This window comes from Calonectris borealis, chromosome 2, assembly GCF_964195595.1.
Source record: "Calonectris borealis chromosome 2, bCalBor7.hap1.2, whole genome shotgun sequence".
In the NCBI taxonomy this organism is placed as follows: Eukaryota; Metazoa; Chordata; class Aves; order Procellariiformes; family Procellariidae; genus Calonectris; species Calonectris borealis.
In genome coordinates, this window is record NC_134313.1 from 51,215,479 (window position 1) to 51,239,714 (window position 24,236).

A 24,236-nucleotide genomic window follows, 5' to 3' on the forward strand; every position below is an offset into this window, starting at 1 on the left:
GTATCTTTTCAAGGACAACTACCCTCCAGGAAGCTACCAAACTACTACCCCCCCAAGACTGGGAGGAGGGAGCACAGCCAGGACAGCCAGCCCAGCTGGCCAACGGGGTATTCCATACCATGTGACGTCATGCTCAGTGTATGAATGGTAGGCGTGATCCAGGAAGTACCGATCGCTACTTGGTTATCGGTCAGCGCGGGTGGTGAGCAATTGCATTGTGCATCACTCATTTTGTATATATTATTTATTATTATTAATATTATTTTCTATTTTCTGTTCTATTAAACTATCTTTATCTCAACCCACAAGTTTATTTCCTCACTTTCACCCTTCTGATTCTCTCCCCGCCCCGCTGAGGCGGGGAGGGAGTGAGCAAGCGGCTGCGTGGGGTTTGGCTGCCTGCCAGGTTAAACCACGACAAGCAGAGAAACTCAGTTACTGCAAAGTCCTGAGAGGGACTGAAAAAGGCAGGTGGGTTTGGAGCACAAGACATCTCACACAAGGAAAATACTGTTTGTGCCCAAGACATTGGAGCTGGAATACAAGACAACTGTGAAATGCTGTCCGTCCCTCCCTTTTGTTTCTTGGAAGACTTGAATGAGCAGCCACAGAAATGTGCCCCAGATCCTATTGCATCGCTTCCCAAGAGCATTTAAGCACTTGGACTTTCCTCAGGAAAATGGTCATCTGAAATAGATTCTTAGCATTAAAAGAAAAAATATCTTAGCAAAAGTATATTTTGAATTATATTCTTGTGCTGAAAGTTGTTAATGGTCATAGTCAAGTGAGACTTTGATCTGCAGATAATCAACAGATTTGAAGCAGACTGGTGTGCTAATCACACAGGCTGGCACACCACACAGATGGGTCTGTTAATAACCCAGGCTGTAAGGAAGGATGAAATAAGTTTTGTAGCTTGACAACTGGAAATAATAGAAGGCTGTGTCTAATAGTTTGCATAGCAAGGAAGTTAAATCATCTAAGCTGTTTATAAATATGAAGGCTAAAATATTTATTGTGCAGAAGGTGATGTGAAGGCCAAAAGAAGCTGCAACACCTTCCAGAGAAACAAGCCCTAAGGTGCGGAAAGAAATACAGAATAGAGTAATGACTGGACAGGCCTGGCATTTAAACTCCCACCCTCTTTTCCTCTGAACAACAGAGCCTGGAGTGAGGGGGAGCAGGAGGCACTGCAGGAGTGGGGGCACACAGGGCCTGGGGGGTGGGAGCGCAGCGGGCAGAAGAAGGTGGTACCCCACTTTTTGCATCCCCATCAGTGCTGCAGCGCTCTGGAGATGGTGCCGAGTGGTTGTCTCAAACGCTTTACTGATTGCTCTGTGGATTCCTCAGCATGTCCTGAATTGCTAGTATTGCTATCGAATGCAGAGTTGAAGCTGTCCAATGCCAAGTGTTTATTTACCTGTTAGGTATGTAGATTAGTTACTTCATGAATCACACATTTTGGGTAGGTTACTCTCCTGAAGAAATAAATGAAAACTTTTGATTAAGGAATTTTATTAAAAGAGTAACATCATCCTTGGCAGACAGAAAGAAACAGAGAGAGGTTAAATGCTGGTTTTGTTAAAATTAATTGTAGAGTCCCTAGTGATTGGGGAACCAGGATTTCATGGATAATGTTGAAATATAGCAAATAAAATAATGGTTAATTGTTTTTCATAATTTGTCTTGTTAAGCTTCTGAGTAAGTAGATAAAGTTTACGTGCAACATAAACTTTGTGTAATATGCACCGCTGGTGAATCAGTGACTTAAAAGTTGAAATACTTGGGACAAAAATAAGTATGTGCTTACTGGAGTTAATATAAATACAGTGCTAACAGTACTCTTCTGATTTTGCTACTTCTGAAACTGAACATTTGAAAGTTGTTGAAACAAATTTAAGGCAATGTGGGGAGATGGGATTAGGAAAGATATTCATACTTTGAAACTTCTTTGCCATTGGGGTTTTAATGGAAATTTTCTCTCCACCAATTTAGGCTAATATCTCTTTCTTGTGTAAGACAGAAGGACATCAATGTTGCTGAGTGTGTGTGGCACAGTGCCGTGAGGACTAGATAAGCTCTTCAAGACAAGTAAATAAATGGTTTTGTGAAGTATGCACACATGAGCATTATCATCCTTGGAAGTTGCATTAGATTTTCAAATGTATGACTTTGTTAGCTATATCAGCATTTGGCAGTCTGAAAAAGTCGTTAGTGAGAATCTCTACATTAGGAAGGGGGAACAAAGAGATTGGCAAAATTTTGAATATCAGTATATTCCCTTTGATCAGAAAGATGGGTTAGTTCTGGGGAAAAAAACAAAGCTTAGTTTGCTTTCTATATGGAGCACATATTTAAATATATAAAATTGATTGAATTTGTAAAAAAAAAAAAAAGTCTATACTAATCCACTATGTAAATTTGTAATATATTTTAAATATTCAATTTTACTTGGTTGATTTCTATGTAAATCAACTCTGGTTTTTATATGGAATCTATATTCCCAATGAAAGGATAAAGGAAGAGTGAACAATTCAGGAATAAAGGCTTTATTACAGATTCCATCCTTCGATGGCTTTATCTTGAATGGCATCATTTGTTTTCTACTCATTTTCATTTCATGCCTAGCCAGAATAAGACAGCTTGGGCTCTGCCTTTATGCTTTTACTGCCAGCCCCAAGCCTGCAACACAGAGAGACTGCTGGTCCCTGGGTAACAAGTGTTTAGGTTGGGGCCAGAGGTGGTGAGTCTTTAGAGCACAGTATGAAACCCAGGTCCTTACCCCGCATTTGAAGTGGGGGGAAGGGGGTGGAGACAGAGGAAACAGGAGACTTGGGTCTATTTTTTTTTTTTTTGAAGGAAGTAATTCTTGAGTTTTTAATCATTGCCATCCAGAATCGTTGTGTCTCATTCTTAATGAGATTCTATATGTGCTCCTTAAGATAAAGGAGTTGGTGATGCTTTAAAAGATGAGATTAAAATTATTTCTTTCCTGCCCCAGATCAGATGCCCAAAATTATCCTGAATGATCAGGAAAGCTCCACTAGATTACTTGTGTGAGGATGGAGAGGACCCTCAGAGCTTCCTGTCTGAGTAGATGTAACTTGCGGAAATGGACACTGGACGTGTCTTGAATCGAAGATGGGTGTGATCAGCTCTGTACAGGCATAAAGAGCACCTTAGTGCTAACCTTAGCATTTATAATTGCTTTTCAGACTTTCTGAGGCCATTAAATGAGTTCATCCTTAGTGCAGTATATTATCCCGAATGCACACACAGTCAGTCAGACCTCTGAGCTCAGACGTTTGCGTACCCTTTTGTATACTTTGAAAAACTGGGGGCAACTCTCCATCTGCCCGATCACAAAAAAAATAAACAGACAGAGAAAGTCTTTTGCCAGTTCTTAGATAGACCGTCATCCATGCCAGGCCACTATCAACTCTCCTTGACTTTTGGGCTGAGGGACAGCTGCTGTGGTGCCTGTTGCCAGTCTGCATTTCACGCTGCACATCTTCCAGTGTCTGGCAGTAGGTCCTGAGAGGAGGATGATGCCTCACTTGTTTCCAAAGGGCTATCATAAAAGCTGAAATGTACCTTCTAGTGTGCCATCAGGCACTGTTTGTGTTTACCTCGCCTGTGCCAGGACTCCTCGCTGCTGTTACTTGCTGAAGAGAGGGAAGAAGCCTGCGCAGAATCTGAACTTGCATCATGGCAGAGGAGCGCGTTGTATAGACCTTGGTACGAAGAACTTGTTAAAATACACCCAAGGATAGAAAAATAACCAAGATCATTTATTCAAACCTTATTTCACGATCAAGGTCATTTCTTTTGTAAACCTCTGGCAATATTTGAATTTGATTACTCTAGAGCTAAAATGTCGTTCTTGTTTATGGCTCTTCCTAAGCAAAACTCTGCTTTGTGCTCTCCACAGGACAGATAAACAGGTATGACCTGTTTACTGTGCTGGACAGCCATTCTCCTTCAGAGGAGGGACAGGACCATGTGGATTAGTCTTTTCCCTAATGGTGTGATAACAGAGTAATTAATTCTTTTTCCTTGGGTAAGTAATACTTTTTTTTCTTGTAACGGTGGTTGTCTGAGACCAATGAGAATACACAAAAGCAGAGAAAATTGTGTTTGCAAAAATACTTGCTCTTGCTGCTTCCCATGCAAATACTTATTTGGGGCAGCCACCTGCGCTGTGGGTGCTTTGCAAACACCTTCGTACTTGAACTGAGTAGGATTTGCGGGGCCTCTGCCAGCGAGGTGCCGGCACTGAAGAAAGCCGCCTGCGTTTGGGTACCGGTCTGAACAAGCACCGTGCAGCCAATTTCAACAGGCCGCGTTAGGAGTGTGCTAGTGACACCTAGTGTTTTATATAAAAATGCTATAAAACCCGGTGGATTTTCTATTTAAAGCCATTTGCGGCAGCTGGCGAGGCGGGGTGCTGTAAGGGGCAAGGCAGCAGGGCCACAGGCAGCCTTGGCAGGGCGCAAGGGGACCCGGGGCTGCCGTCCTGCGGCCAAGTGGTCTCCCAGCCCACCTTCTGAAGAAGTGTCCTCGAGAGTTAACCACCCTGGTTAGCAGGCAAGTAACCTTGCGGGGGTGCGCGCAAGGTGACAGTCTGCCCTTTACATCCTCCACATTTTTCTATATGCAACATACACCTTTCTATCTAATAAACTGGTAGAATATTTTGACTTTTTACTATTCTGTATATGCTGGAATGCAGTCTGGTCACTGATACACTATCCGTGTACATACATATATAAAAATTGCAGTGGGAGCGGTAGGGGAGGTAGTGTACTATAGTCTAATTTTAACAAGGAAGAAAAGAAAGTATCTCTGAACGGGATTGCAATAAATTCTGAAATAAAATTCCAGCACAGTAGGGAGCTCAAAGCTGGTGACACACCGCCCAGATTCAAGGCAGAGGAGAATAATATTCGAAGGACATTTGATATCACATAGCAACAACAGTTATAAGTTGATGGATTCAATGTTTCTACAAGTAGCATTGACAGTCATGCAGCTCTTGCAGCTTTTTTAATGTTTGGTTTGTTAAAATTCCTGTTTCTAAAAACAAGGATATAATGGATTGTGAGATTATAAACCGTACAAAAACAGATGTGTGCTTAATGTTGTACAACACAGTTAAAGAAGTTAGCATATGAATAACTACTCATCATCGCAAGTATCGCAAGACATGATTGATGTAAAAATATTATAATGTTGCTAGTAGAAATAGAATATCAGCTTGAACTATATACAGATGTATGACTTTTTTATCCCTTTTGATATTTACCATATAGAAGAAAAAAAAGTAGTAATAAAATTAGATCAAGTGAAAAAGTTACTGTAAAAGTAACGAAAGGGACAAGCTCACTGGCTGATTCATTATGAAGAATCCAGACCAAAGTTTAAGATTGTTGTGGCTCCTGCAGACTTGCGCACATCCATACATGATTAGATTACTTTCAGGCTTCAAAGATGCAAAGCATTTCTGAATCAGAGGCATGCTATAAGTCTGGTGTCTTACATTAGATGTGCCTAGTAAGTTTAGTGCTTTGAAAGTCATTTAAAGTCACTAGAGACTTCTTGAATTACCTTTTGGAATAAACTCAGCATGTGTGGTGTTTGATAAAAGAGTGACACAGATGTCTGAACCTTCTGAAGGCAGGAAGCATCAGTGGAGGTCATTTGAAGAAGATCGTGGGACACAACAGGAAAGAACTAAAGTGATCCCAAGAGGTCCAGCTGGAACCAGAGGAGAACTTTGTTGCAGGGGCATAATTTGCACTATTCTGTTCCTGAAGTAAAGTGATGCTGCTGTATCAGTGTAATATTTTAGTTTAGACCGCTGCTGAAAAAACATTCATCATGAGTTAAGGCAAGTTTAATGTAAGAGGATGCTTGAAATTGGAAGAGGGCATAAGTAAAACATATTCCAGCAATACTATTCATGCAGTTAGAGAGGAAAACAAGCCACTGCAGAAATTCACATATGCTATGGAGACATAATTAAGTCAAAATTGTCTGTTCTGAATGGGTGAGGGCACTTGGTGTGACTGAGTGTTACGGACATTGAACTTTTGCAATAGCATAAGCAAAACCAGAATACATCCATAAATGCAGGTTATAAAACAAAGTGATAATTTTAAAAAATATTATTTTTTAATGCCTCTGTATTCTGTGGATAAAGTTAGGTACTCCCAGGTGAGTGAAGGAATTAGAATAAGTAAAAAGTCTCACAAGGGCTGTACCATGCTTGATAGTTATAGTGGATTCTTATTCAGTACTCTCTTCTTTGGGATCAACCGGATCAGGAGGGAAAAAGATGCTGGTAGCTCTACAGTCATTATATTTCCATAGGGTTCATTCATTTTGATTACTGCTGTTACTCTGATGATTTTCTTGATATCTGAAACAAAGCTGCAGTTCTCTACAGTTCAGTTCACACCATCAAATTGGTATAATTCTCACAAGCTTTTGTTAAAGTGATGGTGACAGCTACTGAGTTCTAACTAGCATTGTTTTTATGCTTGTTATAAATAATTACTTCCATCAGCCATTTTCTTGACCATATATCATTGGAGAAAGATGCAGCACATTCCAGGTCTCCACATGTATTAGCACTGATTTATTGTTTCACCTTCTTCATCTGAATATAAGAATAGTTAGAGGAATAGGAAGAGTTATCCATCCAGACTTTGATTTCCTCTTATTTTCTGTGTAGTTTTAGAGTTTGACTCTAGTGACTTTGGGGATGACTTTTGCGTTGTCTTCACGTGAGCGACATTTTAGTAAGGGTCTGTTGGGTAGATTCCCTTGTGCAGCATAGCTTTTTGCACTGCTAAGGCAGCAACAAGAAGCTGTAATAGGGCCACAAAGTGCTAGCAGAGAATCCCCTAGGATGGGAAACTGCACAGCTTGACTCTACCGCTGCATATCTGCCTGCCTCCACGTTAGTAGGGGAGATAATATACTTCAATGGCAAGAGAGGACACGTTGGAGATGTGGCAGAAAAGATTGCTTCTCTTAAGGAACTCCACTGAGGGTGGTGGAATAGAACAATTTTCCAGCAAAGGGAATAATACAATTTTTAAGAGTTAGATAGCTGAGGGAGCATAAACTGCATCAGACTCCATCTTGGAGGCCGCCTTGTCCTCGCACTTATGTTGTGGAGCCACATCCTAAGTTGAGGATGCTGATCCCCATTTGCTATGCAGTTGGACTGGTGCTCATCTGACCAGGTTCAGGAAGAAAATGAACCCAGCTGGTGGTGTTCCTTCACATTGCAGCGAGATCAAATGCGTACCTACGCCAGTGCAAGGGAGCAAGCAAGGATGCAGCTGGAGAGGCGATGGAAAGAGAGAGGAAGGCAGCGCCATAGCACTTCCAATGCTCTTATGAAACTGCACGCTTGGAGAAGCTACTGACACGTCTCATGACTATTTGTGGCATGCTGTAAAGCCAGTATGGCATAATGTGCCAATGTGCCATAATGGTACTACTGTGCTTTTCTACCATATAAAAAAGTCGGCATCCAGACCTAAGTGGAGTCTACTGCTCCATTGTATACAGGTTGTATGAAGGCACAGACTCCACACAGGTTTTCCTTGGATTGTGTATTTATGGAATAGCTTCTGTCTTTATTTTTTGCAAAAAGACAAATGCAAATAGGATTCTTAAAAATTAAAAATATTTTGGGTTTTTTTTTTTTTTGTGAAACAGGTAAGAAATTAATTTCTAACATATGCTTATCTTGACAGCGTCACTTTAATTTGCTCTTAATTGGTTGGCTGAATGGCTGTTTCCATGACAGCACAGCAAATATACAGTAGGGGCACTGATAAACAGTGATGAATAACAGATCATTAGACTTCAGGGAGAATTCTTCACTATTCTGTTGCTGCTTTTTACATTTGTCAGGTGGAGACAACACATTCCACCACCGTCCGTGACACCAAGATAAAAGCTGTCTGACTTCCAAAGGCCCTGTGTGCTAAAAGACAACAGTTACTACCTTTGAAGGTAGGTCAGATACTGGCTTTAAACTATGTTAAAGTACCTCTTCTAACAGTTAGCTTGCTAACTACAACGATGTACAATATTGAATGTCTTATCTATCCTTGTCAAACTAGTCGTAAGCCCTTACCAAGCAACAGCGCTTTCAAGATGGAAGTGTCTTCTCCTGACCCACTGTCTCAAAGTTTTCCAGCCATGCCCTCCATCAAAAGGAAACTCTTACAGAAAGAAAATTTACGCTCTAGTTCACTGCTCTGGGGTTCACTGTGCAATCTGTGTGGAAAGGTGTTAGGATAACTCATTCTACTGAAAGCCGTCGGAGGACACTCTCAAGGGGAGATGAAAGTGGAGGTGATAGCTGTCGCATGCGAGGTAACCCTATTGCCACAAATGCAGTTTAACCAAGATCCGCTTTAGTTCAGCCTTAAAACATACACAGACGTCAGAAGCAAACCTGTAATTGCCTTTGCTCAGAGTAATAGCAGCTGAAACATTGCTGTTTCGAAGGAGGCTTGATAGTCCTAGATGTGTCCTAGTGCAAAATTTTAAAACTTCTGTTTCGCAAGTGTTTAGATAAGCACTGCAGAAAAAGATCAAATCTTTTTCCTCTTGAAATCAATGACAGTTTGTCAAGAACTTAAGGGGAATCAGAGTTCTTTCCTTGTTCTCTTGCTTTTTATGATAATTCCCTGTTTTAATGAAACCAGAAGAGGCAGTATTGAATAAAATATTAAAATAAGAATAATTATCTGCTTGTTTAGACAATCTGCAATGCAGGTTGAAATAGGAAGGTCACCTGCATGTTCCCAAGTTTTGTGGAAAGTTTTTCTGATCTTCCCCATGTTCTAACCATAAATGATACATTTAAATTTGCTAAAAAGCAAGTTTGCACTGCCAAGGCAAATTAGTACCCAATCTGAGGCAGCCAAAGCTTTGCTACCACTCTTCTTGTAACAAAATAACTGATCTTAAATGAATCCTATGGTTTACCTAAATTGTTATCCATCAGATTTTAAGGGTATAATTTAACAAACATTTATTTTGGTGACAGTCCTGGCTCAAGCAGTCTTCACAGTTTTGCACCTGTGATCAATCCCCATTCCTCCTTCTCCTACCTATTCCCTAAAGCACAAGTTCTGCTGTTTTGTAAGGCTGCATGGTTAACCAAATCAGAGATTTAAATATAGCATTTTTTGGCTGTTTTCTTTTTAAATACACATCAGTTTTAGCAATTGCAAATCTCAGAAAATTCAGAAAATGTCTAGTCATCATTTGAAAAACTTGTTTCCTTCAAAGATAACTTCAGTTGGACTAAAGGCAGCAGTGCACCCAAACACTATTCACTTTTCAGGGTTAGTCTACTGTCCAACCCAGTAGCTTCAGAATATATTGTTAACTTTTCCTGTTCCTTAGAAAGAAATTTTTTTTTAGCAGTAATATTCAGTAAGAACCTCTGCTTTTCTTCATATGATTTTAGGGCAACATATGACTCCCAGAGAAGACCAAAGATTACTTCTGTTCTGTTCTAAACCACTCAGCGGTTGTTATAAATCAACAAGGCTTTTCCTCTGCAGTTGAAATGTGAGTGATAACTTTCATGCTCTGGCACTAGAACTTTTTTAGTGGTACACTGTGCTAGCACCCAGGATAATACTGTCTAATAGAGACGCGTGGCATTTCTCAACCATTCCCATTATACAAGGCAGAGTGAAGCACCAACATGGTGAGCTATCTGTGCTAATGCCGATGATGTTATTAAATCATTCATTACATTTCACAATTTCATATTAGATCATTTAAATTCTTATTTTGGCATAGTGTATAGATTTCTTCCTCTAGAAATATGAACTCAGTATGCAAATGTGTTTGCCCTGTTTTCTAATAAATTCATGTCTGGGTTGAACATCCTTACAAGTGCTGTGGCTCATGTAATTATGCCCTCAGATCTTGATAGTAGAAATAGAGCTCTAGTTCATGCCAGATTAATTGATCAGTTTTTAGCACAAATAAATTTGATGCATCCATTTCTGCCAACTTGTTCTGTCTACAAAACACAATGTCATCCAGAGTTCTACCCCACCCTCTTTGCTGCCTTTCTTTCCCAGCAAGGAAAAGTATTTTTCTCTCACATTTGATATCACTTAATAGTAGGAATACTGCCCTAAAATCACATTATAGCACTAAACTAACACTGCGATTTCACTGGTCACCATCCTGGTATGCACATAACATGCTAGCTGACCTATTTATTCTAAGTGAGAGGTAAGGGTATTGACAAGTGGACATGGCACCAGGCACTGTGCACACACACAGTCTGCCCTAGAGACTCGGGAGAGAGTGCAGCCCAACAGAGTAGGCTGGTCAAACAAATGGATAAATAGGGAAAGAAAATTATAAACTCATAGCAAAGTTATTTCACCAGAAATTTTCATTGACTATCTGCTTACACATCTGAGAATTGCCATGGAGGCACTGGTAACCTCTATGTAACTAAGACTGTGTCACGATTTTCATTTAAAATGGAACAAAAAATCCTTTTCCATGCAATTTAGTGACGATGTCCCAAAATAGTACAGTAAATCACCACAGGATAATCAAAATTTTCTTGTTTATTTTTAAAGATTGAATAACCTTGCAGGTGATACAGAAAAGCATGTATGTGTCTGTAATTCCCTTATGGAAGTATAAAATATTCAACATGAGGGCATGATGTTTAGCTAGCTAATGAAGAAAAATATCTCACTTCACTGTCACCATTTGCTAGAAGAAATACTAACTGTAGGTGTTTTACATAATTGCACCTTTCATGAAAGAACTGTATATGACCTGCAAGTGCATAAGCCCTTATTCTGTTTTGCTTTCCTGCAGTCCCTTTCAGTATTTTGAAGTGTCTGTAAATAACAAACACAACCATGAAGTGGGAGGGAATGGAGAATCTTCACTGCATAGATTTTATACTTGCTTTCCAAAGAATATGTGTGCTAAAAGACAAGGGACTGTAAGATGCCCTAAGCCCTTGGCATGTTGGACAAATGTTTGACCACACTCAAGGCCCAGGAAAGCGGTCACCTTCCCCAGCAGAGTAGCTTTAAGTCACTTTTTGTGTATCTGTATCTGCATGAAGGAGCTTCTGCAAGGTCCAAGATCTGTCTGTGACTCCAGCCTAAGTTTGTGAAGTGTGTGTAGTACTACTAGTACAGTTCACAAGCATTGGATGTTTATACTTAAAAGGGCTGCAGAACTCAATGAACTTTTACAAGAATAATGTCTTCTTCCTTAAGTAGGTTACACTCAGGCGTACAGTGTCTTCTCCCTCTGCAGAGGCTCCTCGGCATCGCAGGGACTAGTTGTGTGAACGAAGCCTTTCAGAACTGGCTGAGAACATAGTGCAATGCAAAAGGGTCATGGTTAAGAATTGCTGCAGTTATTCCAGAAACCCAAGGTAACCATAAAAAAACAGAGGAAAAAAGATATTCTTCTTTAAGCTGAGGTTCTGGTAGCTTCCTCACGGATAGTAGGCCACAGACCCCGTAAGAGCAAATGTTCAGACATTCTTATCTCCAGCCAGAGGAGATTTTTCCAACCAGTCCATCTTTGCACTTTTTACTCTTATTTTCTAGATTGCCTTCCCACCTGTCAAATCCATAGCTATCTCGCAGAGAGTCCAGTTTTGGGCTGAGCTCTGTTGTCCAGGGAAAAGGGGGGGGGGAAGAGAGAAGGGATATCAGAAAGGCAGGAGGACGAGGGGCAGGAGGACGAGGGGACCTTCAGTGAGATCTGACACAGTTAATTTGTGTGTGATTGTTCTCCGGGCCATCTGCTGAACAATGCCGGCTCGTGGGGTTTGCCCTGGCATCACCTCCTCAGTGAGACAGCAGCGTAGCTCTGGATGTCTCTGCTCGCCAAGACAAATTTAGCTCTTACATGGAAGCATTTTCTTGTCTTCCAGCTAGGAAATCCTAATGAAGCTTCTGGGGTCCTTCTTGATTTTAAACACCTCTGTTCTGAGAGGCTCCTGTATGTTTGAGATACAAAAAACCTAAAGAGGTTTTTTTTTCACCTTGCATAAACTAAAACATCTGGGAGCATACAGTACAGCTGAGAAGACAATGCTGTTTGAAAAACATTGTTCTTTTGACCCATTTTCATCCCCATTTTACCAAGCGCAGAAAATTCTTCATTTTCACTTTGTCCACCATCATTAACAATGCCTCATGATGTTAATTAATACTGCAAGAGGCTAAACCTCAGGCTGACTGTCTCACATGTGGGAATTAGTTGTGTGGGTTTGCGGAGTAACATCTGCCCGTGAATAGATTTAAAAAAATAATAATTAAATTAAACAAAAGAGAAGCTCTAAGCTAAGTCTGTGGCTAAATGATTAATATCGCTTCATGTTTAAGATTTTTTTCCCAGCCTATTTTGTTTAATGATTTTCAGCTATGAATATTACATGTCCTTCTGCAGTTAATTATTTATGCTGATGAAACATGGCACTCTCTGTACCCTTTTTGGATTCTAAATGGAAAGGAACACATTTTCTAGACAGTTCCTTCTGAATAGTGATGGCTCACAGAGGCTTCTTTCATCAGAGGCAGGATCCTCCTCAAGCCAGCTTAAGGAAGCTTTGAGTTCACTGGGAGAAATTGTTGTGAGAGTAGAGTCTTCACCACTGGCCATCAGCTGTGCGTGCCAGGCTGCCAGCTCTGGGCTTCAAAGAGCCTGGCCTCAGAAATCCTTTCCTTCCTGGTGGGAAAACCTTCCACATGAAAGATTAATTAATCAGCAGAGTTTATGTTTCAGAATTTTTGGTGCTTCAGGAACAGTTTGCACCTGCCCAGGATTTTAAACTGAGCTTGGAGTCTGGCTAAGCAGGACTTTGACATTTTGAGCTTTCATTTTAAATCGGCGTGAAAGCAGTCATCAAACACTGAAATCCTCCCAGAGCTGGAATTATCTTTTTCCACCCAGCTCTGATAATTACTGCTTATGGATCTCTTTGCAGCCAGATATCCCTCATTCTGTGAGCTGATCTAGGCAAGAGCTTTGGCTGAATAAAACCTGCAGATATGCTATTGTGTCATTTCAGTCACAGAAATGTATGGCTCTCCTGCGCCATAAGTCCCTGTGAATTACCAAATCCCTAACACCACATTTGGATGAGTCAGGTCTTCAGAATAATTTGACCTTCATAATAAACTGATGGCACTCGAATAGCCTGAATGGCGAGGAATCCAATGGAATATAAGCCCCAGAGAAATTAAGCTTGTTTTAACCAGCATGACTGCAAGGTATTGTGGTAAACCAATCCCACTTAGAAACTCAGGGTACCTTGGCATTCGGGGAAGCAGAGCAAGGCATTACAAGCTTTACAAAGTTCAGCTATTAACTACACGTGTACTGCTACTAAGTTAGGGAGGATTCTTCTCCAGGGACAACAAAGCACTATTACAAGGAACAAGAAAAACCTGTTTTTTACTGAACTCAGCAGTGGGATATAAAAATAACATTTGGTGAGACTTCTCTAAATTAGTATGGCTGGTGCACTGACTGTGATTTACACCTCTTTAATTAATCCTTTCTGGTGGTGAATTTGGAGATAGTCTGGAGCAGCCGCAGAACCCAGGTGCTGCAAAACTCACCCTGCTGCTGCTGTTAGGCACAGGCAGCTGGAAGCAGACCCACAATAGCACTGGGATCTCAAACACCCCTTGCCCTCCGGACACAGAGACACTGGAAATGGTTCAGCCATGGCGGGGCTCCATCCCAATGGTGCCCTGAGGCTCCTCCACTCCTGCCCTGGCAGGGGCCCTGCTGCTGTGTTTGGCTCACTCTTCTCGTCCCACCGATCACTTGTCAAGAGAAAAATGAGACTGGGCTGACATCTGTTTCTGGGAAGTACTGGGTCTCAGTACTGTGCCCATCGCATAGCTTCTGCTGTGATACAGGGAAGAGTCTCAGCCGCCTGGGGAGGGTGGAGGTGTTCACAGCTGTATTTATGTGGCAACCGGATTTTCAGGTGTTTGTTCCCTAAACAATTCATTCAGTGCTATCTGATGTAAGCACAGGCTATTGGCAAGAGCGTCTTGAATGTCCATTTAGGATATGGGCTGGGCAGAGACAAAGAGAGAGAGAGATGTCTCAGGCTGAGGTCCTGGCACTCTACCTGCATTCACGCTCGGACTCCCTAGGAGTCAGCCAAAATTGTGCCTGTAAAATAAACTCCAAAACCTATGTTATTCTACATGCATCAGCTATTCATAGGGAAGTTTGCTGATGCTCTTGACAATGTTGTATGATTTTTTTATCCCGTACAAAAACTGTCATTATTAAATAATTAAAAAGAAAGTAACTACAACAGCTCGTGACGGTGGATCCTGCTCAGATGAAATCTTCAAAAGCACCTAAGAGTATTTTCAAATAGCACTTTATAACCCCCTACATTTTAACAGGACTGCTCAGGCAGTGTGAAAGTCTGTGCTAACGCAAGCTGTACCATTGCCAGTACACCAAGTTAAGCCATCCTCAGCTAACTCCAGCAGCAGCTAGTGCCATGTAAACATATTGTCAGTTGCTTTTGTACATTTCTCCAAAGTCCCTTTTGCCTCGAAATCTCCCTTTTCTCAGGATCGTCTAGATTTAAAAAAAAATACATTTTCTGACTCTTAATAATCATATCTTAAATAAAATAAGTTCCTGTAATTTTGATAGCAGCTACCATCCTTATTTCCATAGCTTTCATCATTCACCTCTAATCCTCTTTCTTGCTTGTCATTATTTGTCTTTGCCTTTATTCTTTCTGATCACTGTTGTTATCCAATTTCCTTCCTTCTTTCATCTTTCCCTAACTCCCACTGCATTTGTGTCCTGTCATTTTATGATTTTGTTTTTGCTCCCCATGTAGCTTTCTATCAAATATGTAACTTTCTAACTGACTTTACCTTCATCTTCTTATCTTTTTTCCCCTTTTCTTAGTCATGCTCTGGCAATCAGAGAAAGGCCAGTGAGGCAGGCAGTTGCAGACTATTCTCACACAAAATCCACAGAGCACAACCACTCAGTCTGCTTCCTGATGAATGGCAGAACAGCCTTTGGCTTCGTTTGTTATTCATATTAGGCTGAAGGCTCTGGGAGGTAGCAAATATCTCTTACCATGTAGTGTGCAGGGCCTGGAACATGGGGCCCTAATCCTAATTGGGGTAGATGCTACTGGAGTAATAATAATAATAATCTCAGGGATTGAGATCTGGCCTCACCATCAGGCTTTGGCTCACTCGAGTGATGCAGGAAGAGCTCAGGGGGGTGCTTCTGCTACGTGGGCTAATCAAGCATTCATTTATTCATTTACTTAGACAGTCAAAAAGAAAAGAAAAGAAAAAAGAAAAAAAAAGGTAAAGAAAAAGAAAAAAAAAAAGAAAAAAGGAGAAAAAAAAAAGAAAAGAGAAAAAAAAAGGAGAGAAACCATCCATGACTGTAGGAATCTTTGCCATACATTTACTTAGTAGCAAAGTAATGATCAGGAGTCAATGTTTCCACCATCACTCCAGTAAAAACAGAACCAAGGAAAAACAAAATCTCTTCAGAGATTATTCCATCCCAATAACCAGAGTTAGTCTAACATGACGTCCATTGCATGGCTTCATGCTATATAAGAAAGAAGGGGATAGAGGCGACCAAGTAGATGTTTCATCAGTTTCTCCATGCCTGGACTGTGTCTGTCTTGCTCAATTGAATTTAGTATTTTATACCACTTGGCTACTTATGACACGCACCCATTTCTGAGAGGAAGGATTTCTCCCATGCCAGTAATCATACAAAACAGAATAAATCTTCTTCTGAGTATATGAGGGACTTCCCCTTTCTCCTTTTTCTCCTCCCCAAGAGGAATGGTCTTCAAAGTTCAGAGATACACTCTCAAACAGACAGAAAATGAATACTTAATATGCTTTATTTGGGATTGAAGAGAATGGAAAATGGGTCATCAGCTTTAACCGCATGCCTAAAAATTTCCGTGATACTGAGTTACTTAGCTGAAGTTCTCGAATACAGCTGTATTTGTTTTAATCATCAAACATGGCCACACTGAATGATTTCTTATGTGGTTCCAGGAGAAAGAGATCATGTCCTTCTCTTGAGAAAAACCTGTCCTGACAGAGGTGTCAGGAACAATCTACTTCACCCAATTCAGGATTCAGTTCTTTGTCCCTGAAGCCATTTGCTCAGCGGAGACAGACAACTCCAAGATGTTTCTCAAGAAAATTGAGCTCACAGACTATGAGATTGGCAACAGACCTTCCTAGAGTACTCACGTTTGGGATGAAACCCCTCTCACCTTTACATGAATCGTTCTTTGGACTTAAATAGGTAATGTGAGCAAGGCCTAGACCTAGGAGGTATGGCCCAAATGGAGGGCCCACGCTGCATCGTTCTTGCACACCGAGTTCTCCCGAACATGTGGGAACAGAGGCTCACGAGTACTTGCCATCACCGGTCGCGCTTCTCTGTCATTTTCATTCTTGCTCTTGCTGCAACTTTCCCTCTTTCCTCCGTGCCACAAAAGAGGAGTGTTTGCTTTCAGGCAGGTCGGGTTTCAGAGGTTCAGGTTGCTGAATTGTTCTGGATGTTACACAGTCTGCAGAAATTCTCTCTTCCTGCCAGCAAACGTTCTGCCATGTAACCCTCACTGATGTATTTTCATGAGTTATACAAGAATGGAAAGACTGTATAGATAACTATATGTTCGTATTGTTGTATGGGTGTATAAATCCACCACCCAAATGCAGGTACTCATGTAATGCCAGGGCTGAGCAGGCAAGCCGTCAAAACTTATGGTTTGATTCCGACCCAATAGCCATCTTGAAATATTTGAAGTATTTCAGGGTGCCAACTTCAAGCACCTGAATTAACCGACTTAGTTAACCAGGCAGTCTCCCTCTGTAGTCGACGAGAATGAGAAGCCGTCCCCATGAGAAGCCATCCCCATCCCTAACACCGCTGTTCGCAACAGCCCTGCAGACAAGAACTACCCTTACGTTACCTTCTCTATATTAACAAGGACTTATGGAGATCAGCTGTATGGGCCTGTTTTGGAGTAACAGAGAGCGATTACCCCCGGCAGCGAGGAGGACCAACACCGCTGAGGGCTAAGCGCAAGCACGCCGCGGCCCCCAGCGTCCCTGGGTCGGAGCTGGTGAGCTCTTGTCTTGGAAGAGGGCAGGTTGCAGGCGGAGGGAGGACGGGGAGGCTGTGAAGTGAAACAGATGCTCGCCTGTCATTTGACCCGGAGAACACGCTTCACTTTACAGTGCTCATTAGGGGGAACTACAGTTTCCTCTGCCAGCTCGGTAAATCTGCTTTCACTCAGATTGCACGCTTGATAAAGTTATTTTTCCTGTAATGAATACCAATTTAAACTTCTCATGCAAACTTTTGTACTGTAAACACGTCCTACTGCACAGCTTTTTTTGTGTCTGCACGGAAAACTTCTCTTTGCATTTGTGTTTGTGCAGTACCAAGCGCCAAAGTGTTCTCAGGCTGGAAGTAGGGTTCTTGGCCCTGCAATAATGAAAACAAAATTGACATTATTTGTTTTGTGGTAGTGCCTCTAGGCCTCAATCAAAAATGACACAAGACAACAGATGGATGCAAGTACACAGGGGAAACACAAGACAAAACATTTATTCATTTAGTAAGCATCATCCACAGTGCACCAGCTGCTTAGGTATTAAATATTTTGTAGGCAGCATTGTACAGATATAAAAATCATAATAATTGTTGTTACAACCTAGCATATACGAGAGAAAGAAAGTTTTTATACTGTTGTATCATGGGACTGGAAAATGTGGCCACTAAAAGCAAACACCTCTGTAAGTATAAGCATTCAGTCATTCTTCAGCTGTAAACATTACATTATCCTAGACTGAGTTGAAGCTGATAGTTGTGTTCTCATTTAAAAGCTGATAAATATCATATTAGACTTTTCTGACAAGTGTGTCTGCAGTATACAACTGGTTACACTGTGCAGTGTTGGCTAATTTTACATCTGTTCAGATATTTAAACAGTTCTGAAAACAAAACTCACCCCTTCCAAAAATGCCCCGAAGCATGTTAAAGTGGCACTGGTATATGAAACACATAAAAAGGAAAAGTGGATGACAAATTTCATTGTAGACATTAGAACGATATTTTGAAGATAAACTTATGAAAATGTAGAGATCCTGACTGTAGATTTTATTATTTCAATAAATGTATTTATTGACCATTTTTGAAACCTGGCTCAAATGGGAAAATATTAGATCCCAAGTTTATCACTCACCTACCTCTTGAATGGCTTGGTTGTTTTACTGAATCTTTGGAACCACTGGGAAATTTCCAATGAAACATTTTTTTTTTTCAATTGGAAAAATCAAAACTGTAATTTTTCAGGGCAATGTCCCAAGACTGATTAAACTTTGCTCAGGATGATTTTCTCAGACTTTTAATCTTATTTCTGCTACAACTGAGGGGGAAGAATGAGGCCTGCCTAATTTCCATGTTTCTTTTGGTGTCAAAGTTCCATGCTGCATGCTCTGGGTGGCCCATCAGGCATGACTATCATGTATTATTCCCATGTCCAAAAGTTAAGCTGAAAGATGCTTCTCAAAAGCACGTTCCTTAATGTGGAAAGACAGGGAGATTTAGTTTAGGCCAGATTCATTTAGCTCTAAAGTAAATTTGCTTTCCCAGGTGCTTTTGCTGCCCAATTACTTTGTTTGAAGATTAAAAGCTCCATTTACCTGCTCTCAAATTTCATAACTAAGTTTTTTCATCTAAGGTAGTTTTTTGTTGTCTTTTTTGTTTGGTTTTAAGAGACCCAAAATATTCATGGAAATTCTTCCCCCTTAATTTTCAAGGACAATCTAAAGCATTTTTACAGGAATCACACAAAACAAGCAAAAACACACGGAGAAAGGAGTTTATGTATATAGTACCTTGTATGCTTAGCCAACATACATAACATTTATTTCCAGTTCCAACTATTTCTTTTATTTTTTTTCTTAAGAAGGGGAAGAATGACAGCAATACTGACTGAGTCCATTGAATTGGTTCCATATGTGTTAAATAGTCTGGAACAGATTCCCAACTAATATAACTAACCACCAACTCCAGTGAAGGCATGTCAGATAAGGTAGCAGCCCTCTAATTTTTGCAAAGACTAGAGATACATGACATGAGATTTGGAACTGCTTACGTTTTTTTTCTCTCATCAGTAAACAATAACTATCTTTCAACTATTCATTATGTGTTTTGACAGCTGATAAAATCTGTAAAGTACAATTCCTAGGTATATGGCTTGGGTGAAATTCAGATGTACCTTCTCTATGTAAAAAACAAGTTGTACCCTTTGCCACACACTCTTTAATATTCCCATTAGCTCTTTTTTCTTCTGCAAGTAGATCTGTTGCTAGGACAAACGGAAGTGAGAACCTTGGCTTGTTCCCAGTTGAAGAAATGTTTGTGTAGTGAGTATGCAATTTATAAAGCATTTATAAGTATTTGAGAGTGAGCATATATTATAATAAATCTTTTTTTTCCAGTAGATCTTTTTTAAACTTCTTGTCTTACAGACGGATTTAATATGTATTTTAGAAAAGCTAAAAGTTGGAATATCTGAAACCATCCCTCTTATAGCTTGTCTTTTCTCCCTCGTGGCTGAGATCTAAAGTAAATCACCCAACATAATGGCAATGCCCTTTAAATAATTGTCCACCTTAGCGCTGAACTTAATTTGGGAAGACATTTATAGAGACAATTGTATTCCCTACTAGTGTAAACTAAAAGTTACATAAATTAGCCTCTAATTTCATCCTGTGTTTTTGGTGAATTGAGTTAATTACTTGAATTTCAGTCTTGTGGTTTAGGATGTCACTACAACATGTCTTACAGAATTAGAGACTTCTTGTATACCGAGAAGGGTGTACTGTTGCTCATAGTCTGATATCTTCCCCTCAAGGACTAAGAGCAACTTCTGAATTTTGACCATCCTCTGGGTTCTTGACAGCCTAAGATGGTACGCTCTTAGGGGGTCACTGAGATGGTCAGTCAGCCCTTAAGACTTTTCCTGCCCATGGTGGACACTTCAATGACGCAAAGTCGTCTTCAGCAATGCTATTCAGTTTCGCTTACCACAAGGAGTCAGTAGAAATCAGTGAGAAATACTCCCTTCTTCTCCACTCCAGAAACTATGAAATGCTCACAGCCGCTATGCCATTCCTTATTAATTTCAGGAATTCAATGAGGGAAAAACAGATGTGATTGTTTTTCTTTATAACCAGACAGCTTTTACCACTAAAATATATGAATGGTTTCCTAACATTACTTAGAAGTTTGCTCTTGATCAAAGCTTGTTGGGGTTCAAAGGCTTGTGTTCATTCATTTTTCCAGGATAACTTTGTATTTCTTCATTACAATTGTTAAAACAAGTGCTTTGAATGTGGCATAGATTTAAGATCAGGGAGAATAATTTTTGTTTCTTCCAAACTAGATTTCATAGAATTCTTTTTCTTTTAAAATTAATAGAATTAAATTTAAAAGGATTTTTAAAATGAAATTAAATCATGTGTCCTACTAAACTCTGTGCAACTAAGCAAGTAGTTGAGAGCAGTTGCATATATTTTCTCTCCAAATGTTTATGTAACTCATTTCTATTTTATTCCTGATTGCCCCAGGAAGACTATTCATCACACTTGCACTGTTCTCTCTGTATCACATTCCTTTCATTCCAAAGGATACTGGGGAAAAGTGAAAAAAAGATCACTGGCTTGAAGTTTGATTCTCTGTCACTTTTGTGACAAAGCAGTACGCCTTCCAGAGAGCCTCCCAGACATAAATTACAGCAAGTTAAAGACCTGCATACACCACAGTGGGACTTGGCATCTCACAAACTTTACCAAATGCTATCTGACCATTTTCCTTTAGGCAGGTAGTGGGTCAAGCTGATGTCAGTTAATCTTAAACTGCAGCGGTACATTAGGTAGTGTTTATGGAGTCCTTGAAATTCCTCTTACTTTTTCTTGCCGTAGCTGTTCATCCTGAACAGTTCAAATGTAATGCGATGGAAATAATGCCGGGAACTAGATTGGGAAATATTCAGATTTTAATTTATTGAGGCTGTTGCAGCAAAAGGGTCAAAATACAGTTAAAAAGGACTCCCCTGTCAGGGAATTATGGGTTTGTAGATTGAGTCATTTGCTAGAAGTATTATTGTACTTTGGTTCATTTTTATGATACAGACAGCATAAGTGGTAGAAAATGAAACTAGATGGGGTTTTTTGCCTCCAACAAATCAGAGTTTGGCCAATCCTGTTGATGCTTGAGAAAAAAGTTCCATTGGTATCACTGTACAATGATTTCACTGTGCTTTGTTCAGAACGGGTGTATAATGAATGTATGCTCAGCGTGGTATGCAGAAAGAGTATGCACAGTGAAAAAGGTTGATTTTTCATGTATATTGCAAAACCAAAGCAACATTACTCTTATAACCCAGGCAATGACATTCCCTAAGCCTCTCACTGCTGATATGTACAGCAAGCAGAGGCTCTGAAACACCGTTTTTCTTTTCCAACACTCAAAATTCATTATGACTATAAAATGCATACTCATCAAAAATTGTTAAAAGAACCTAATTTCAGCTGTAGAGTTAAAAAACAGTAGATTTAGAGCTGCTCAGACAACCTTAATTCTGCTGTTTTGCAAGCCTGTTCTGTGCATTGAATGCAGCAGGAAATCCTGCTGAAAAGGTAGCAGAAACTGGTCTCACTCTATGTCGGAGACGGCACCCAGGGCATAGCGTGTACGCTCCTGCCACATGCACTGCGAGATGCATATCGGCCGATGGCAGATGAAAGTGGGATTATGGCATTGGGATATTGGTGACATATGTTGCATTCAGCCGAAAGCTGTAAGAAATCTCTTCTGTTCCTGTTCCCTAGGGAACCTGGAACATCACTGCTATGGATGGTGGGAAAGGAAAAGCAAAAATGAAGCCAAGAGGCCTAGAGTTATTTGTGATGCGGGAGACCATTCCTGCTCCTGCTCCTTGCCACCCAGAGAGGGGTACAAGCAACAGAAGCCACGTCTTGGATATGGCAAATGAGCAATTCAACATACAACTTCTCTAGTTTCCTGGTATTCAGTGCCTAGTGGCAACTGCCACGTCAGCACTAGTGTAAACCTGGAATGTTTATGCATTTCTTTATTCTTCTGACATGCAGCCAAAACCTGAAGAATAAAAATAAAATGTTTAAAACTGTAATTTCTTTTTTTCTAAGAAGATACCCTGGCAAACTCAAACCCAGAATTTTTCAGGCACCAGAACTCAGTTCCTCCACCATGCAGAGTGTCACTCTTACTTTGTCGTGAAGGTCTGATCAAAGTCATAGGGTTCAGAGAGCTTTTTGAGGAACGGTTGTGTCTGGAAGCCTAAAGTGAGATTGGACTCTAGACGTGCTACATGCTGTAAATAAACATTGCAAGCGATAGTTCATCCACTATCAACTGAATAAGCAAGGTGGATATAAACTATTACTATCCCCATGCAGACTTGGAGAGCTGAGATAAAGATAACAACTAAATGACTTGCCTCAAGTCACACCAGAGCTAGAAATTGAACTTCAATATCCTGAATCTCCTTTCAGCCTCTTTAACAGGCTGTCTTTATCTACTTACTCCTGCAGTCATGATCCAGACTGACCCATGGGGCCTGACAGATGTACCTTACTGAGGACGGACATTGTGCTGGTGTCCTCGGGAGGAAAGGTGTACGGGGGCCTCTGGAATGGAGCTCCGACATGGCGGGTGCTCAGAAAAGAGCTCATGTTGAAAGCTTTATAGGAGTTGTGAGGTGGGGAAAAAAGGAAAAGTTTATACTCAGTAGGGGAGGGAAAGGAAACTCACCTGATAAATACAAACTCAAGACATATTTAGAAGCTGGGTATGCAAGTTGAACTTTCCCTGGGGCTAATTGCTGTAATGGCACGTTAAATAAATCCTTTCTAAACTTGGCTGTACCACAGGAATGCTGTTTAAATAATGAAGTGCTCATGGACAAATTCTCAAAAGTATTAGGCAGAAACAGGCTTTTATTTAAGTTGAATTGTAATATATGGCGTTTTTTCCATCTAGTTACTGTGACCATCACAAATCAGATCACTTTTTTCTGTTAATCTCAGGGCTGCCTCCTCCTTTTGCTGTCCTGGGTGACCATGAATATAACACATGCTTCTCTTCTTTGCTTTTTTGCATTGTTGCACAACAGACACAGAAATGTTCTTTGTCCTTTATTGAGCAGTTGGTAACTTCTGGACCTTTCCTTTGTCATTATGCATGTGCTCAAGGTAAGGCAAAGCTGCTGGGAAATGGAAGTTATTTATGAAACAGTAGTCCCCATGGCCAAGCCTCTTGAAGAAGGATACTTCAGCTGATGAGTTAGAACAGCCTGTGCCTCAATTAAATCTGAATGATGGCAGTCCATTCTGAGGAAAAGATAGAAGAAAAACAGAGGTGTAAATGATATTTCTAAAATCTAAAATGCTTAAACCTGAAAAGTTTTTCTCAGTCTATGTATACAGAAGTAGCTAGATACAGTCCTAGATTTTCTGATATGTTTATCATAATGGACAAATGACTCTGAAAAGGACTCCAAGGGCTCAAATGGCTGATTGCACTGGAAAAATATTTCGGAATGTTATCTAGGGTTTTGACAGTTTCTCCACCCAGCGGGGCTGGAAACATGCCAGTATCATGCTTCTTCTGTGGCATTTGGGGCATTTCTACCTCTTGTCCCATTAACTGGGATGAACAACCTCATAGATGACTATCAGACTGCTAATAAAATTCTAAAATCTTTGTAAAGTTTCCCTTTTCAACGAAATAAAAGGAATTATTAACCCAATGAGAAACCCCTAAGTGTCAGTTGCAAAACTACTCCAGTAAAAGGAGGGACTTTGTACCTGATTATCCCTATTCCTTATCTCTTCTGTGGTCATTTGTGCTGGTGTAAAGCAGTAGAATCACTGGTCTTTGCAAGAGCTAAGAAGGAGATTCTCTTCTGAAATCCAACCTCATGACATGATGTAATCACACTGAAGTAATCTTTCAGACCCATGCCTTTTAGTATTCAGAGATGCCTTTTATTCAAGTAAATATAAGGTAAAGTTAGGAACATATAT